Raw genomic sequence first — 17,194 nt, 5'->3', positions numbered from 1 at the left:
ACACACACACACACACGCACATTTTCTAAGCCACTTATCCTTCTGGGTCGCGGTGGGAGCTTGAGTCTATCCCAGCGCTCATTGGGCAGACGGCAGGATACACTCTGGCCAGGTCGCCAGTCCATTACAGGGGAGGCTCTTACCTCAGTTGTCCAAAAGTTGTAAAGAAAACAGCGATTCTTATTCAGCACAAAATTCCAGAGACAAGTTTCTACACTTTCAGCTAGAAAAAGAAGCCAAACTGGGGTAAGAGCTACAAAACCAGGTGGATAGCTATTCGTAGACTTTTAGGCTTATTGTTCTTGTCATCTAATGAGTCATTTCTGTCATTTGAGTCCTTCATTCTCTCCATTGATTTGAAAAAAGTTACTACAGTCATACAGCGGCAATAAGACATTTAGTTTGCTAGCAATGACTTCAGCACTTTGGCTTCCTTGTGCATTCACCAGATATTGGAAAAAGGAAAAAGATGAATAAAGAAATAAAACAGCCCATCCACAAAAGTCGATATCTTATAGTTTTGTAGTGTTTTGTAGTTCCTCCCATCTTCAAGATGCATCATCAGAATGAGATTTCTCTACTCTTTAAACCGTAGTACTGCAGCACCACTGCAAGACACAAGTAGAACAGATGTTTCTGTTTCTAAACAGATGTTCGTTTTTAGATTTTAGCCAAAATGTCTCCTACAATACATACCTCAGTTCGCTAATGATTCTAGACCTCAGTTCTCCCAGTCTGGTCCATTTGTCAAGTGACAGAAAAAATTTCACAATTTATTATTTTATCATTGTCAATAAAAGTATTTTGACATTTCTACATTGTTATGGCAGTTTGTAGGTCAGCTTGAGTTGGATGTTAAAGCCAGGTTGCTTGCTGATATGAACCGTTGGCTATGCTTCCATGCATTTAAGGATTAATAATGTGATTTCTACCTGGGCCATTACATTGTGTAATCAGAGATGCTAATTTTCTCCCCACAGCACAGTGCATCGGATGTGAAATGTCAGAGCTTCTGACGTCTATAGCTGCTTTTAATGAGCGACACTCAACCCATCTCACCTTCATCATCCCCCTGACCTTTCTCCACAACACAGAAGTACCTCTCTTCATGCAGGCAGCGATTATAGCTGAATTGTTTTAAAAATAGAATTCACTTTCTCGAGATTTGCAAAGCCTCATGTGTCGTTTTGAATAAGAAAAGTGTTCAAAAAGCCCCTTCTGTCACTCTCAAGGCCTGGTGTGGGCTGTTTAGACTAATAAACATCAGTGCTTCTTCACAAAGAAGGCGTTCATATGCCTTTTAAAAAGGTGAGCTGTTTTATTACTTTGAATATCTGTTTGTCTGGGAGCAAATCTTATTTGTCATGGTCTTCTTCAGGAACACCGTGAACCACTCGGGACACAAGAGAACCCACGTCTTTTCCCAGGATACGTAATTAGATTAGGTTAGGTTTACGGAATCAAAGAGAGGTTTGCTGAAAGCATGCCTTTCACCTTACTTACTCCTGAGAGGACGCTGTCTTCAGCAGGCTCTCTGCTGCAAACACTTTATTGAAATGTTTTCTTTGTCTTTATTGAAATTCTCACTTAAAGGAAGCTTTTTACCGTTTACATCTACAAAATCACATTTGTCTTACATCACCAACTCCGCACCAGAGTTTTAAGGCTGTATGTTAAGTGGCAAGTTTTAAAAGTGTATGCACATTATGTTTTTTCGCATTCACTCAGCTGGACGCAGATGAGGCTTAGCGTGCAGAATAACAAGCCCCCACTCTCCACGCAGAAGAACCCTCCCACACTCCTTTGCACCAACACTTTTCCTTTTGGCTGGATGCATAAAAGCTTTTGAACGCTGCTGAATGGAGTGATGATGAGCGTGCCATTGTCATCCCCGCCGAACGCGGCAGTGGTGGATGCATTGCCCTTAAGTCAGATTCATTAAGTCTGCTTTGTCACAGTCAGTCTTTAATGAGTTTTGATCTATGACTGCCTAACAAAGATCTCAAGGATATGTGGAGACGAAATCGTCTGTGACGGTGCGCGTGCTGCCACTGAATGCTCGGGTGACCCCTCATTAGGCCTGACTGATGGACCCGCTCTGTGCCTCTCTGATCAGAACTCTTCTGATCTACACTGTGGGTTCAAATTTCCAGATGCCTGATCAACCAATGTTTCCTCTGAAATCAAGGGTTTTCATAGTTTGCTGCTGCAACAGCCTCTACTCTTCTGAAAAGGCTTTACACTAAATGTTGGAGCACTACTGGTAGGATTTTATTGCATTCAGCCACTGCAACTCATCCCAGAGATATTGTATGGAGCTCCATCACTGTACAGGCCAATGGTGCACAGCATAGTGACTTTATTGTGACTTTACACGGTAAGATTTTCATGCAATTAGTTGCATGCTACATGCAGATGAGTGACATAAAGTAAGGTTCATGAAGGTCTTAGGTCACCACAAACTGACAGTACAGCTTCAGTGCACCTTGGCATAAATTTTACAAGTTTCTGGAACTGGAGCACCGTGTAAAATGATGATGGTGGAGAGTGCTGTCTAACACATCGGTCCAAAATCCCACCACCATATGGTTTCACCACCGGATAAAGGAGATCAGACAGAATAACTTTGTATTGATTTGAAGTGACTCATTCTAAGGAGGAATGAGGACCCAAATCATGACAGCAAAATGTCCCCATGGGATAAAAGAGCTACAGAGCCTCTCACTGTAAGCATTCAGGCCTGTACTGTTCTCTTGGCATATTCTGCACATGCACTCGCCCACTTGTGAAAATAACGAAAGACGAGTCACTGTTTTCCACATGTAGACCAGTGGCTGTGGTTTCTGCACCACTGAGCTCTCAAATGTGGATTCACCCTTTAATAAGGCGTTTATGAACTGCATTTCTACTATTATACACTCTACAGTCCTGTATTGACGTTCTGAGTCACCTGAAGAAGAGTTGCTCATCTGTTTTTCCTTCCATATCACACTAATGTACAAGCATCACGCTGAGTGGTTCTTTCAACCACAATTTCCAACTCTATTTACTGATGTCTTTGTCATAGGTGTCATTTTAGTCCCTGTTCCTGTTGAAACACTAGTCAGTTGGCACATTAGCAGTTTCTGAGACTGAAGCTCCTGTTACTCATGCGCTAATGAATCCTGTTTCAGAGTCACTTAGATCTTTTCCTCTTTCCATGTTGGTCCAACATTGAGGTCAACTGGTTGTATTTCTATGCATGCTGCGGAGCACGCAAGGATGTTAAGTGCTTAGCTGTATCCAGGGATGGGCAATAGCGAAGTAACGCGCTACTTTTTGTAGTTAGTTACAAAAATGTGTGGCTAGAAGCTGTAGCAGCTATAGTTTTATGAAATGTAGCTAATATCGCTACAATTTCACTACAGAACCACAGTGCGTGGTCGTTCAGCAATGCTGACTGGGCCGCAGACAGCTCAAGCAAACAGGCACGCGCTCGCCCCACGTGCTGATCACCCCTAACTAGCAGGCTTAACTCAGGGGTCGCAACCGAAGTGTTAATAAGAGCCGTTTTTGTCCTTTCAGCAGAAATCAAACCACCTTGGGAGCCATGACATTTTGCCAGTTTTACCGTCTTGGCTGTAAGTGTGTCTCAGCGTGAACTGATGTTGTGATACAGGCTGAACGTATAAACCCAAACTCAGACTCACTGCTCTGCTTTAACCTTCAGCTCAGCTGTAGCTGCTTTTCTCACATCTCAGGAAACTTCTCCTTGACTTTCCTGTAAAATGTCTCTCATTGTCTCAATTGACTTTTTATGAAGGTGAAGTCGCTTCTCATCCTCCAGCTTCTCTTTCGAATTCTACCGTTCCACCTTAAATGGTGCCTTGAGGCACCAGATTGTCCTGCTGCACCATTTAAGGTGGAACGGGAGAATTCGAATGAGAAGCAGGAGAAAGACACACAACTTAAGTTTCGCAAGTTGCTGCATATTAAACGTATCAGGAAACCAGTGATTTATAAATGTAAATAAGTCCGTTCAACTCCAGATTATCGATGTTCTTCTCTCTCTTTGTTGTTTCGTTCTCTGCATTGCTGTGTCCAGAAGTCTGTGCATCTTCAGCATTAAAGGGTGAATTAGCAGTTCTACATGAACTCCAGCTTTTAAAACTATTTATTGTGAAAACTGTGTTAGAACAATTTTACAGCAAATGTTATTTTACCTAGAAATCTAGCTCTGCTGTGGAGCCGCAGCAGCTCTGCAGCAATGCAATAATGAGATTATTCAGGCCTGATTCTCAGCCCAGAATCCTTAATTCTATACTTATTTTCAATTTTATCAGCTCCACTTACTCTACAGGAGCACTTTGTAGTTCTACAGTTACAGACTGTAGTCCATCTGTTTCTCTGATACTTTACCCCCTTTCACCCTGTTCTTCAGTGGTCAGGACCCCATGGACCCTCACAGAGCAGGTACTATTTGGGTGGTGGATCATTCTCAGCACTGCAGTGACACTGACGTGGTGGTGGTGTGTTTGTGATGTGCTGGTCTGAGTGGATCAGACACAGCAGTGCTTCTGGAGTTTTAAACACTGTGTCCACTCACTGTCCACTCTGTTAGCCACTCCTACCTTGAAGATATAAAATCAGAGACTGTCGCTCATCTGCCACTACACAGTTTGTGTTGGTCATCCTCTAGTCATCAGAGGTCACAGGACGCAGTTGGTTGGATATTTCTGGTTGGTGGACTATTTTCAGTCCAGCAGTGACACTGAGGTCAACTGCTGTGTCAACAACAAGGAGGTGGTCCTAACGTTATGCCTGATCAGTGAATCTTGCTGAGCAGTTTTATTTCAGTTGACAACACTTTGCACAAAGTTCTCTGGTTTGTATTCAGTTATTTTTGTTAGGAAAAACCAGGAACGATTGACTTTGTCTTTAGTCTTAATTTTTGTTGGCTATCACGCCTTTGGGTGTGTAAGTTTGATTGTTGGTTACACGTTTTGGTGATCTTGTATATTTGCAGCTTTTCAATTGTGTGTTTGTTTCTGGCACAGAACTAAATGCAGTGTCTTGTTCACACTGTCAGTTGGGCCTGTTTGGTGGAGATTCACAAACAAACGTTCTAACAATTTTGATGCTTTGAAAGTAGCTAAATAGTAGGGCACTACTCTTTATGGAAAAGTAGCTAAATAGTAGAACACTACTCTTTCTGGAAAAGTAGCTAAATTGTAGCTGCTACAAATTTTGGGAAAGTAGCTACAAAGTAGCTGACTAGTAATTTATCAGTAACTATCCCAGCCCTGATTGTATCATGCAGTTCATCTGGCTTGAAGCACCTGTACTTTTACTTTTGTCACCCATCTCTGTATCTACTGCATACGGTAGGTGATTATTTACCCTACATTTATTATCTACATTTATTTATTATTACATTATACTTTCAATCATTTTGCATGTCAGAAAATAATATCCAGCTATCTAAATCATAATGCATCAGGCTAACATGGCTGAAAAAACAATGGCACAAGCAGGCATTCAAACAGTGTCATGTTAACATTGATTGGCTGGTTAAGTAACTGGTTTCCTGAAAAAAGGCCATGAAGAGTCCAACCTGTTTTATGTTGCTGTTCAAGTTGTGTTGATTGAAACAAATTGATTGAAATGATGGTTTGCTGTGATCACATGGTACATTATCTGTCATGAAGTTGAAATGGTTATGTCAGTTGCGACCAAGTTTCAAACAAGTTTAAAGTGAGTTGCAGGAAACTTTACATGATGCAACACAAGTGAAATTTAGTTTCATGTCAAGTTCAAGCAAAAAAAGTTGTATGAAAATTTCATAATACAGTATAAAGCCAGTGTTAGGCTTATGTGGCTGATCCAGGCTGTCCCTTTTTGATTATTGCATTTGTGCAGTTGAGCACCTGTCCTGGGTCTGGGTAATGGGTCTGCCTAAAACAGACAAATGTGCTAATTAAACCTCTGGACATTTTTGGACATACAGTGCATGTGGAGAATCTTAATGTATCAACATTATATAATGAGAATAAGAGAAGAAAGCAATTTGATGGAGGTTGTGTTCAGCCTGAATCTGGCTGGGTGGGAGTTCCTGCTGATGTTAGCCTCACTCTGCCAGTCTTTCCAGTCATTGGTAGGCTGAGCTGGGGCTTAGTTTGCTCTGATCCTGGTGGCTGAAGGGTGATGGTGGCTGGGTCACGGGAGCCCCGTTTGGAGAGGGGTGGGATAAAGGGATTAGTGGAGCTCCTGGAGTGTGGAATAGCAGTAGGGCCTACGGTCCTCCTGACCCTGCACAACTGTCCAGAAAACAGGCCATCAGCCTCATCCTCACTGCACTCTGCTAATGGAGGACATGGGAGGAGCAATGTAATGCATGGGCTTACCTAGACTGAAGCCCTAGGGGCCCAGAGTAACTCTGACTGATTTATTTATTCCCTCTGCATGCCTGGGCCTTGATCACTGGCTTACTCTGTTAAACTGAGAAAAGGATCTGAATAAGACAAATTTGTTAAGATAACGTTGTCATTGTACTACAGCCAATCAAATCATATGCTCTTCACAAGTCTCCATCTTTTTTCTCAGCCCTCCAATCACTGAACAGCAAGCGTTACTATCCCTCAACCCTGCTAGTATTTTAATTTGAAGCTCCATCAGTGGTTAAAAGACGTAACCATGGATGTTTAAAAGTAAGATTCTGCCTTGTAGAGTATGATGTTTTCTGTCCATCCAAAGCCAAAAATGTTATCAGTTTTCTGCTAATTTAGTGTTTTTCAGTTTTCTTTTATTACAAAGGCTGAAATGGCTTTGTGAAAATGTCAATGCAAACATCTTAAGTTAAGTGCATCACAGGTGAGACATGAATGGTTCATGAATATTTTTTCATGCCTGCTGCAGCAGAATATTTTTGCCTCCGCAGATTGGGTTTCAAGTTTGCTGTGTCTCACCTTTGCACCTCTCAGCTGGCTGTTTCTAATTTATCTAGTTGTCTGGGCACATAGAGGGGTGAGGGGTGCTGAAGTGTTGGTTTTCAGAACATCAGTTTTGATAAATGTAGTGGATTTATCACGTCTAGTATCAGCAAACAAACTCTTCCTAATCGCCAGCTTCTTATACGATTGGTCCGTTGCACCTGTAACTGTGGAATGATTTAAAATGGAATGGAAAATTAAAAAAAAAAAAAAAACGACTTGACAAGACAAACTTTTTCATTCTGCGTTTGAGAATGAGCTGCTTACTCAGTGCAGAGTAAGCAGCTATGACTGACTCTGGCTTTTAGTGCTCTAGTTCTGGGTTTGAGTTTGTGCAGTACTGGATGGCAGTGCTGGAATCACTGACTGGCAGCAGGGTGTGTGCACCTTTTTTAAAAACAAAGGTTTTGAGTTTATGGATGCTGTGTACTCCTAGACCCACAGGGCCCACATCCACCTGTAGCCCCAGAGCTCATGAGCAGGTTAAAGCGCCCCTGAGGACATGAGCAGTAGCGGTAGGCACATCTCTCCCTCACTCATTTGCTCTTTCAGTTTTGCGTTCTCTCTCTCTCTCTCTCTCTCTCTCTCTCTCTGTATCTCTCTCTCTCTCTCTGTATCTCTCTCTCTCTCTCTCTCTCTGTATCTCTCTCTCTCTCTCTCTCTGTATCTCTCTCTCTCTCTCTCTCTCTCTCTCTCTGTATCTCTCTCTCTCTCTCTCTCTCTGACTCACTCAGTCTATTTCATTCTCATTCTGTGTTCCCTTCTCTTTTGTCTCTGTCTTTCTTTCTTCTTCTCTACCTATCTCTCTTTCCCCATCTCCATGGTAACCCAGAAGAGTAGACAGTGTGGATGCTTGTGGCCAGATCGGCTGCCCGCACACATCATGAATCTGCCTGGAAATTGATAGGGAAGTTTGGATCCACTTCATTGATCGCCCACATTCAGCAAATTTCCCAGCTCAGTAAAGTGAGGCTGCTTAAATGATTTTCCAGACAGTTTACGTATGGCCCACAGCGGGCATTCAAGCATGCCAGCACGGCAGAGGACGGGCTCATGAAACTGCTATAAGGCCAGGCAGTGCTCTGAAATAGGAAGCCCTCCCTGTTAAGAGCCACTGCAACTTTTCTGTCTGCACTAACTCACTCAATGTTGAATACACTGGCAGTTTTACAGTGTGTGGAGAAATGCGTGGCACAGCAGTGCATAACTATTAATACAGTATCATTCTTACAAGATACGCATACATGAGGCCCTACCGAAGGGCCCTTCCACCAATTTTCAAACTGTCAGTATAATTTAAATAAGTTAATATGTCAACAGTGTCATTCAGAGTGGTTTGATGTGAAGTGTTGTAGAGACACTTAGTCAGGATTGTTTTAGTTGTTCACAGTAGTGGTGATGGGAACTAGACAACCCAAGCATTTAAAAGCTGCGTCACTGACAGCTATTACACAAAATGGTTACGATTATGTTTTTTGATGCCTTAGATATTGTTTTGCAGTAGTTTCACCATGAGGTATTGGCTGGAAACATACTGTATGTATTTACGTATGTGTGCATAGCAGAAAGGTCCATGTGGAGTGTTGTAGGGCAAAATAGCTCCAAAAATGTATTGAATTTTTTTTTCTGATTTGTCATTGTCAACATTACACATAAAAAACTCAGAGAACACTGACTATAAGGTTCACTGACTAGTTTTGATAGTAAATAAAGTGCCCAATTTTTGCTGTAGACACTGAATCTCTGTTCTAAAGTTGTTGGTAAGTTTGATTTTGTTTTAGAAAGATTTAGTTTACATGTCAACAATTGAACTATGAAGAAATGAAAAAACTCCCCTTTAAAGCATTTACCCACCTAATACACGCAGCCATTGACACTAAGCTCACCATTTTCCTGGCCTTCATAAAACCTGAAGCGATACAATGGAACCCTTTCTGTTGGTACCCATTATGTTCTTGACACCATGTTCTAGCATCAATTTAAAACTGGTCTGACTAAGGCCTGAGCATTGATTGCATCTCCAAGCCTTCTTGTATGTCTTACCACTAAACTACTTCAGCGTCTGTCTTGAGTTTCAGGTACGACTCCGACACAGATGGCTTGCTGTGTGCCAACAGGGGTCACTACAGCCCAGATTTGCAGTGGGAGAATAGCAACTTTAATGACCAAATTTTCTGCCTCAGCGCCGGCCTCTTTCTGGCTCACAGTGTAATGTAGCATTTAATCACACAAGAGGCGCGTATTAACTGTTCTGTTTGGCTCTGTGAGCCTGACGTCTCTTTGATCATTATATTAATGGGGTGGACTAGAAGAACCCTATTTGCAGCTTTGAGCTCCAACTTTGAAACCGAAAGTGAGGTCCAGAGGATTGGACGTTTGCAGTGGCTCAGCAATGTACGACTTTATTTTTAAGCTGGAGTTTGAACTTGAATAGATGTTTGCAGGAGTCGCTGCAATTATCCATCACAGGTCAGTGAGGCCGCTCTCTCTCTTTATTCAAATTCAAAGGACTTTGAGTGTAGAGTCAGACACAAGCGTTTGAACACCCCCGGTCACATTACATGTTTGGTTCTCAACAGTGAACACACTTCAACATGACAGATATTAGTGTACAGTCTCTCTTTATTGGCTAAGTTTAAAATAAAGGGGAAAATAAAGCATTAAATAGAAAATGTGCCATAAGTTTTGCAAAGGCGAAATGTTGTGTTTCTTTTTTTTCTTCTATTATGAATTTTGTTCATTTCAGCAAATAAACAGTAAGCGTGTTAAAATGTACCGAAGTGTGTTCTCTGTAGAGGACATATTCACTTATGTTCACCTAGAATATCAACACAACATGTCATTTGGCCAACAGTGCTGACCACTTTTGCATACAGCTGTATGCAGTATAGTCCATGTAGCTAAGGGGGGTAAACAGCGTCATGGAATACACTGTTTCAGTTCTTGGGGTTCTTCTTGAGATACTCTTCCATAAATGCTTTTGTGAAAAGAGTCAAACATTAGTGGATCATTTTCCCCAAAATCTTTAAGGTCTTAACCTTGTTTTAACCTTGTGTTTTAATGTGAAATATGTTTGTTTGTTTGTTTGTTTGTTTTAATTAGTTTGAAGTTCCTGTTGCCTTGTGTACCAAGTTTATAAAGGTAATGACATAGCTGTATTTAAGAGGTGGTCAGAAGTGTTGGTCAACATGCATTCTGTGGTCATTTTTAGGCCACTTTGCCCACCTGTTCCTGTCAGTGACCGTCTTTAAAATGTCTCTTCTTCCTAGGATAAAGTCTTGTTTCATATTTAAGTCATTTTTAAATGTAAATAATACACATTTATACAGAGTTTTAGTTGAGAGATAAACTTCTGAAAGTGTTGACCTTGTGTTGATAAACCTTTTATTAAAAGCAGTTGGGATCACTAGACCTGTTTACGGGTTCTTTCTATAGGCTACATATAACCCAGATTTACATCGTTTTCAGTTCATCTTCATCAGACAATGTGGGGTAAATACAACGCTGCTGTTATTTGCATTTTGCTTCATGGATTTACTTATCTGTGTTTGCAGTTTACAAATGATTTCGCCTTTTTTGAATAGATTCTGAACAAGGAATCCAGTGTGTAATCTGAGTGTGACCGTGCAAACAGGTGAAAAGACCCATGCACCTCTTAAAAATAGACCTGTTCAGGAATAAACCTTACAGGATATCTCTGCTTCTGCAGTGTGGTGATGCAGCATTTTTAATTGGCAGCGGTGGAAAATACTAAAGTAATGGTACTTTGTCTCTATACTTAAAGGGGAATTACTGACGTTTTTCAAAATGTCTTCATTATTCAAAGCTTAAGATACAAACGGAGTCATTCGGAGTGGTTTGCTGGCAAATGGTTCAGGGTTTTAGAGGCATTAAAGTCTTTAGATGGCTGGTTCTCATCACCACTCACTCTCTAGAATAAAAGATTTCACGTCTCAAGTCAAGTCAAAGTTTATTTATAGCGTTTTTTTTACAGCAAGTGAAAAATCTCATGGGGACCCCCCCATGAGCAGAAAAGGGGACAGGCAGGTGAAGCCATGGCTGTGATTAAACAGTTTGAGTCTGTGCAGCAGGAGGGTCAGTTCATTCAGGTGAGGTCTGCACAGTGTGGAACAGCAGGAGGGGCTTTGTTAATGTGTCATCTTAATTATTTAAGATAATATAATCTTAATGATTTAATTCTACAGAAAAATGGAAAAAAATGATGGAATTCCCCTTTAAGCGTTATACTGGTAAATTTCCAGGAACAAAAAAAAATTTTACTCTTTAATTAAGAATTAATCTCTCTTAATTTTTGTTTTGACCGTCGAAGCAGGTTCATTACAAATCTCGAAGGCCAGGCTCTTTTTATGAAAATTTGCCTCGCCAGTTAGTGGAGTTCCCATGCAATTGAATTTGTCTTTATTAAAAGAGTCATATCATTTATGGTGCTGCCATAACTGTGCTAAATATTGTTATTTATTTATTGTTCATTTGTTTGTCTGTTTGTTTTTGTAAGGATTGATAATGGCCAATGACTCACTACCAGGAAAAAGTGAAACATTTGTTTTTCTGTCCTTGAAAAGGATGCTATTTATTTTATCTTGGTTATTTATTCATTTATTTACTTATTTTAATTTTCACTCAAGTAGATTTTTGGCCTCTGTATTTCCAATTTATTGATCAGATATTGACACAATGCCCCTGCTTTCCTCTTTCCTCCTCTGTTTCCTGACTTTTATGATTTTGTGATATGACAGATCTTTGATGATAGTGGCGCATCTATCAGTCAAGTGTCCCACACTGAGAAAAATGGACCAAATGGTTTGTCAACTTTACAAAAACATTTCTTGTGATATTCACATAAACAATTTGTGTTTCTTGCTGAAAAGTCATTTCATTGCTTAGAACATATTTATTTCAAACGGAAATAAAATATATTCGATCTAATCGAGTAAATCGATGGGTTTCCACATATGAAACACTGACGTGATCTAATGAAGTGATTGAAGATCAAATCTCGCGAGACCAAGGCATTCCGCGAGAGGATTTGGGCGGGAAAGCTTGGCCGCTGATCTTGCTGGGTAGGATTGGGAGCGTTTAAACAGGTAAGCGTAATTCATGTTAAAGCTTCATATTATTGAAGTGTTGTGTTCTGAATCCTGTCAGCTGTAGACTGAACACCCGCTATATATACACGAAGAGACATGAGCGCCTTTAGCTCGGCTTCCAGTTCAGTATGAAACCCACCAAAGCGGCGTTGGGAGAGGAGCTCGCCCTCAAACCAGAACGCTCTTCGGAGCGGCTGCGGGGTCGGGGTCTGGGTCTGGGTCGGGGTCGGGGTCGGGGTCGGGGGCGGGTTCGGGGTGGGGGAGGCGATTAAAATGTCTTTACATTTAACTTTCACTGAAAGCAAACACAGTTTCACCCTCTCCTGTGAAGTTCCCGTTTCTGATGCTTATTTTTCTTTGGACAGCGACTGTACGGAGGAGACGTAGATAAGTGTCGTTAGCGCTTTTGGGGGGCGATTAAAATGTCTTTACAGTAACTTTCATTGAAAGCAAAGTTTCGCCCTCTCCTGTAAAGTTACCGTTTTGTAGATACTTATTTTCGATATGGATCTCTAAAGGCCCTCGGCTTCAGTTCAGTGTAAAACCTGCCAAAGCAGCGTCAGCAGAGGGAGGAGCAGCCAAAAGGAGGATGGTGGTTAGGTGGGGTGACGTGGGGTGAGGGGGTGAGGTGGTGTGAGGTGGACTGGGTGCAGCGACGTTTGGAGCTGGTGCTCTGCTACATTAGTATAGCTGTTAGCTGCCGGCTGATCTGTTATAGAAACATATGAATCATGAAAATGAATATGTTGATCTTGTATGTACCGTGTTTAGAGAAGTACATTTTTCATTGGAGTGTAGCATCAATTTTTCTTTGGCTCTTTGCTTCAGATTGACAGGCGAACCCAGTCTGTGCATTTCGGCTGCAGTCAGCACTTTCACTGGGCCCAAGTTATTGTGGTGAGTGTGTTTTTATGTTCATGTTAATGACATGACGGGGCTCTGTTATTTATTCTTTCTCCCTTTTATTATTTTATTTATTTTAGTTTAATTAGAAACAACTATAGATTTGATTTCCTCATTAGACATTCTCATTTGTTTGATTCTCTTTCGCAGTGAATGGTGAGAGTGTGGTAGAATAAGGACTCCCCCAATCACACGATGCCACCAACACTCGGAGGGTGAAGGCAGCACAGGCTTCCTCCGAGACCTGTGAAGTGCCACCGCTTCTTTTCGAACTGCCACTCACGCAATGTCATGGGACAGTCGAACACGCTCGGAGGAAAGCGCCAACCGCCAGATCTGCTACGTCAGCTAACAGACGCTTGCGCTGACCAGCATCACACTGAGTGATGGGAGAAGAAGGGGGGCCACTCTACCCACCCAGAGAGAGCGAGGCCAGTTGTGCTCTCTTGGACTCCTGGCTACGGATGGCTGTAGCATCACAGGGATCGAACTCAAATTTCCTGGTGATAGGGCCAACGCTTAGATGGTTGTGACACTTGGGAGCCTGTAATTTAAATGTACATTTAATGTTACTAATTGCATTACAGTTGGCCATGTCATCATAAGATTGCAAGTTTGATCCTTGGTGATGCTACAGCCATTTGTGGCCGGGAGTCCAGAGCACAGTTGGCTTTGCTCTCTGGGTGGGTAGGATTGCCCCCTTGTCTCCCCCTATCAGTTGGCGCTTTCCTCCAGACCTGTTTAGATGTCCAGTGATGTGTTGGCTGCAGTTCAAAAAGATGCAGCGGCTCTTCACGGGTCTCGGAGGAAGCCTGTGCTAGCTTTACACCAGAAAATTAATAATGCACTCATACTGTCCCATTAGATTAATTTGGCCTCAAACTAAGGAGCTGAATTGTCTAAAACAGAGATGCACCTGCACCTGAAATACAGCTAACCGCCAATTGTAGAGTTGGGGTGGGCAACCCTGATCCTCGAGAACTGTCCAGATTCCTGCAGAGTTTGGTGATTTGCCTACTCACACACATGATCCAACTTATCAGCTAATAGCCAGGTTAGGTATGTGTAACTGTGCAGGAATCCAGCCCTCCAAGACCAGGGTTGCCCACTCTGGCTGTAAAGGGTGAATTAAAATAATCATCTGATTACTGTTACAAAACTGCTATTAAGCAATGGTTATCACACCAAGTAAAACATCATTTGTACTCAGAGGGGCAATTGGCTTTAAAGCAAATTAAGTCACAGTCCACATTAAGCAACACTAAGTAACGTTACCGTTGCTTTGTTTAAATACAAAATGCTGTGAATGATCATTTTCCATAGCTAAACAGCTAGGAGTTTTTTCATTTTATTTGTTTAACAATTTGTTTATGGAGATGCCAGTCTTAAGTTAACTGTTACAAAACATTTTTGCCCACTGTCTGTTTTATGTTTTAATTCTTGAGGATGATGTTGATGCTGGCAGAGAGTGCATCATAAAAGGACTCTGCATGTACCTCAATGAGGACCCTAAGGATCAGGAGTACATGGTGAGTGTGCAAAAGTAGGTGGTGCTTAAAAAATCTTAAAAAATGAATGTTCATATAAACATGTTCAAAAAAGTTATACGTAGCTTAAATAAGAACTTAATTTTGCTGAACATACCCGTGTTGTCTTATTATTCCAACAAAGCGGCATATTTATTGTAACTGGCCAGCAAAAACGTTTCATCGTCTTTTTTTACAGATTAACAGATTAAATTAAAACTAAATTTGACGTAACTTTAATGAATTAGTAACGTTTTTCCACATCGTCTGGGACTGCGGAGCGGAGGACGTGGAGTGATTCAGTGATTATCATGTTAGATGTTTACAAGCCAAGTGAGATGCTGCTGCAAAGTGCTGCATTTCTTAGCCCTGAGCTAATGGTTGAATGTCATTCTTAAAACTGTAATTTCTTAATGAGGAGCCTATCCTTAAAGAATCTATGTTCCTTTATCCAGGACATGACCGAGGCCCACACCCTAAGTGCCATAGAGAGAACAGTGGTGGGGATCTGTGTTGCCAGAGAAACTCCCGGCAGTAACTCTTCTGATGTGGGAGAAATGCTCGAGGGTGTGGTGGTGCTTCGTGACCTGGAGAATGTGGCCCTTGCAACTGCCATGCTGTTTGGATTTTTTTTTACATCTTAAATATGAGGTACCCCTCGAAGCTGCACTACACCCTGGAAGTTATTCAAAAGATAATAATGCAGCCGATCTATCAAGAAAGGCCCAAAGCTTGAAAACTAAATTACACCAGTAAGGAGAACTGTGTTGTTTTTGCTTCACCCTTCCTGTAAAAGAAGGGCAGTTCTACATTGTTGGACTGAGCAATGTGGCTGGTTTTACAGATGTTTGTTTTAGTTACTGTGAAGTTCTGAGTCTGTTTGATTGTTGATTTGTGTTTGCTGTTTTACAGTTAATTACAGTTCATTATAAATGCAGGTAATTACTGTGCAGTTCTCTACATATTTGATATTACTGTTTTATTGATCATGTGATATGTGAATAATAATGACCATGTTGGTATCTGCAGAGCTTTGCGTTTTATTTTTTCTAGTTGAAAACATTTGACTGACATTTTAAGTTGGTACATTTGTAAGGGGGACCTGCACCTGCTGTTCTGTTTCTGGAATAGAAGTTTTATAACACAACTGCTTCTTGTTTTCAGTGAAAGAATTAGATATTAGGAATGATCCAAATAAATGTAATGTATTAAACAAGACGACACTGGCTGAAATTTGGATTTTTTTATCGTCTTTATATTTAATTTATAAATTAACCGTTTTTAAATTGATGGAATTTAAATGTTAATCATTTTGAAACATTGATATGGAAATATTAAAATACTTAATATTGTCATATTGATATAGTTGTGATTAAATAATGTTGGGGTGGACTACATTGTCTTGGAATAAAATAATAATCTAATTTATTAAATTTCAGTAGCTTTGTATTAACACAGTACTTGTGTTGAATGAACATAAATAGTTTATTTTGCTTTAACACAATTGTGTAAGTTGCTGCCAAACCAAACAATATGTGTGTAACCAACGTTCACTACTGAACTGAGTAAATCCAACGTGTTCTTTAGCTTAGCTTAGCTCACTCGAGCTGTTACCGGAGAGGCTAAATGGCTTCAGCGCTAAAGATCCGGGTTGTGCTTTAAACGCCCTGTGAACTTACACAAGTCAGTATGTGCGTCGAAACAGCCTTGGAAATGAGCCAGGGCAGTTGGGCACGAGCCAGGGCAGTTGGGCACGAGCCAGGGCAGTTGGGAACGAGCCAGGGCAGTTGGGAACGGGCCAGGGCAGTTGGGCAAGTTCCTCACTGCTGTCCGAAACCAGCGGCGCAGCTTAAGCGGCCATGTGCTCTGTGCTGTCATTGGTCCCGTTACCACGGCGACGAGGAAGGCAAAGCTGCGATTGGTCGGCGCGAGGTGCGTCACAACCGCTGTCGGGAATTCCAGCAAGGGTTCTAAGCGCCGGCTGGAGTTTCGTGCCCGAGTTCCAGCCGCGGCGCTGAGTGAGAGTGGAGAGCTTGGCTTGTTCAGATGGAGCGTGTAATCTGGTTTTAGCGCGCCGTTTTGTGCTTTCTGTGTGTTCTGAAGTTGTAATTTCGTGCCTGTGCCGTGAACATGTTGTCTTTGGTGTCCTATAAGACCTGGGGCGGCTCGGAACACGTTAACGCTTCATGCACAGCAATGGAAGTGAAACGTGCAGCGCTTGATTTATAATAAAGTTGTAGCCAGAAGAGAAGACCCACAGCACGCTTTCTGATTCATAGCTGCTACTTTGAAAAGTCAAGAGGGGTAAAAAGGCCGAAGTTGCAGCAGACTGACATGTAAGTTCCCATTTTCACTTCCAGCAGTTTCATTAGATTCATGAAGTGTTTTAGCACTGTGGTTTGTTTGCTGCTGTCTGTCTGAGGGACTAACGCAGCTTTGCGAGTGCAGAGTGCATCACTAGCACAGCATATCAGGTAAGGAGGACATATGGTCAGTTTTCGCTTAGAAAAGTTTAGATGTGCTGCCAGAGCTAGTCTGAAAAATATGATGCACACCAAACTAAAGAAGCTGAAGTTTGTAAATGTAGGTGTGAGACCTTAGAACTGGTCAGAAATGAGAGAAGTGCCACTGAAAAGCAACTGATTCAGTGCTTTGACCTTGAGCCGGTCCAGGATGTAAATGCATTTAA

General features: G+C 41.6%; 1 protein-coding gene across 1 annotated transcript in view; it reads left to right on the top strand.

Annotated features, from left to right (window-relative positions):
- The first annotated feature begins 16,491 nt into the window (after positions 1-16,491).
- The window catches only part of wu:fb13g09 (multidrug resistance-associated protein 5), a 52,142-nt gene continuing 51,439 nt past the window's right edge, over positions 16,492-17,194 (top strand). Inside the window, exon 1 of the mRNA XM_017721481.2 lies at positions 16,492-16,841. The gene's annotated coding sequence lies outside the window, so the exon portion shown is untranslated. The remainder of the gene's footprint in view (positions 16,842-17,194) is intronic.

The sequence above is a fragment of the Pygocentrus nattereri genome, chromosome 11 (genome assembly GCF_015220715.1).
Source record: "Pygocentrus nattereri isolate fPygNat1 chromosome 11, fPygNat1.pri, whole genome shotgun sequence".
Classification (NCBI taxonomy): Eukaryota; Metazoa; Chordata; class Actinopteri; order Characiformes; family Serrasalmidae; genus Pygocentrus; species Pygocentrus nattereri.
Note: the sequence above shows the minus strand (reverse complement) of the source record. Positions and strands in the feature narration are given on the sequence as shown.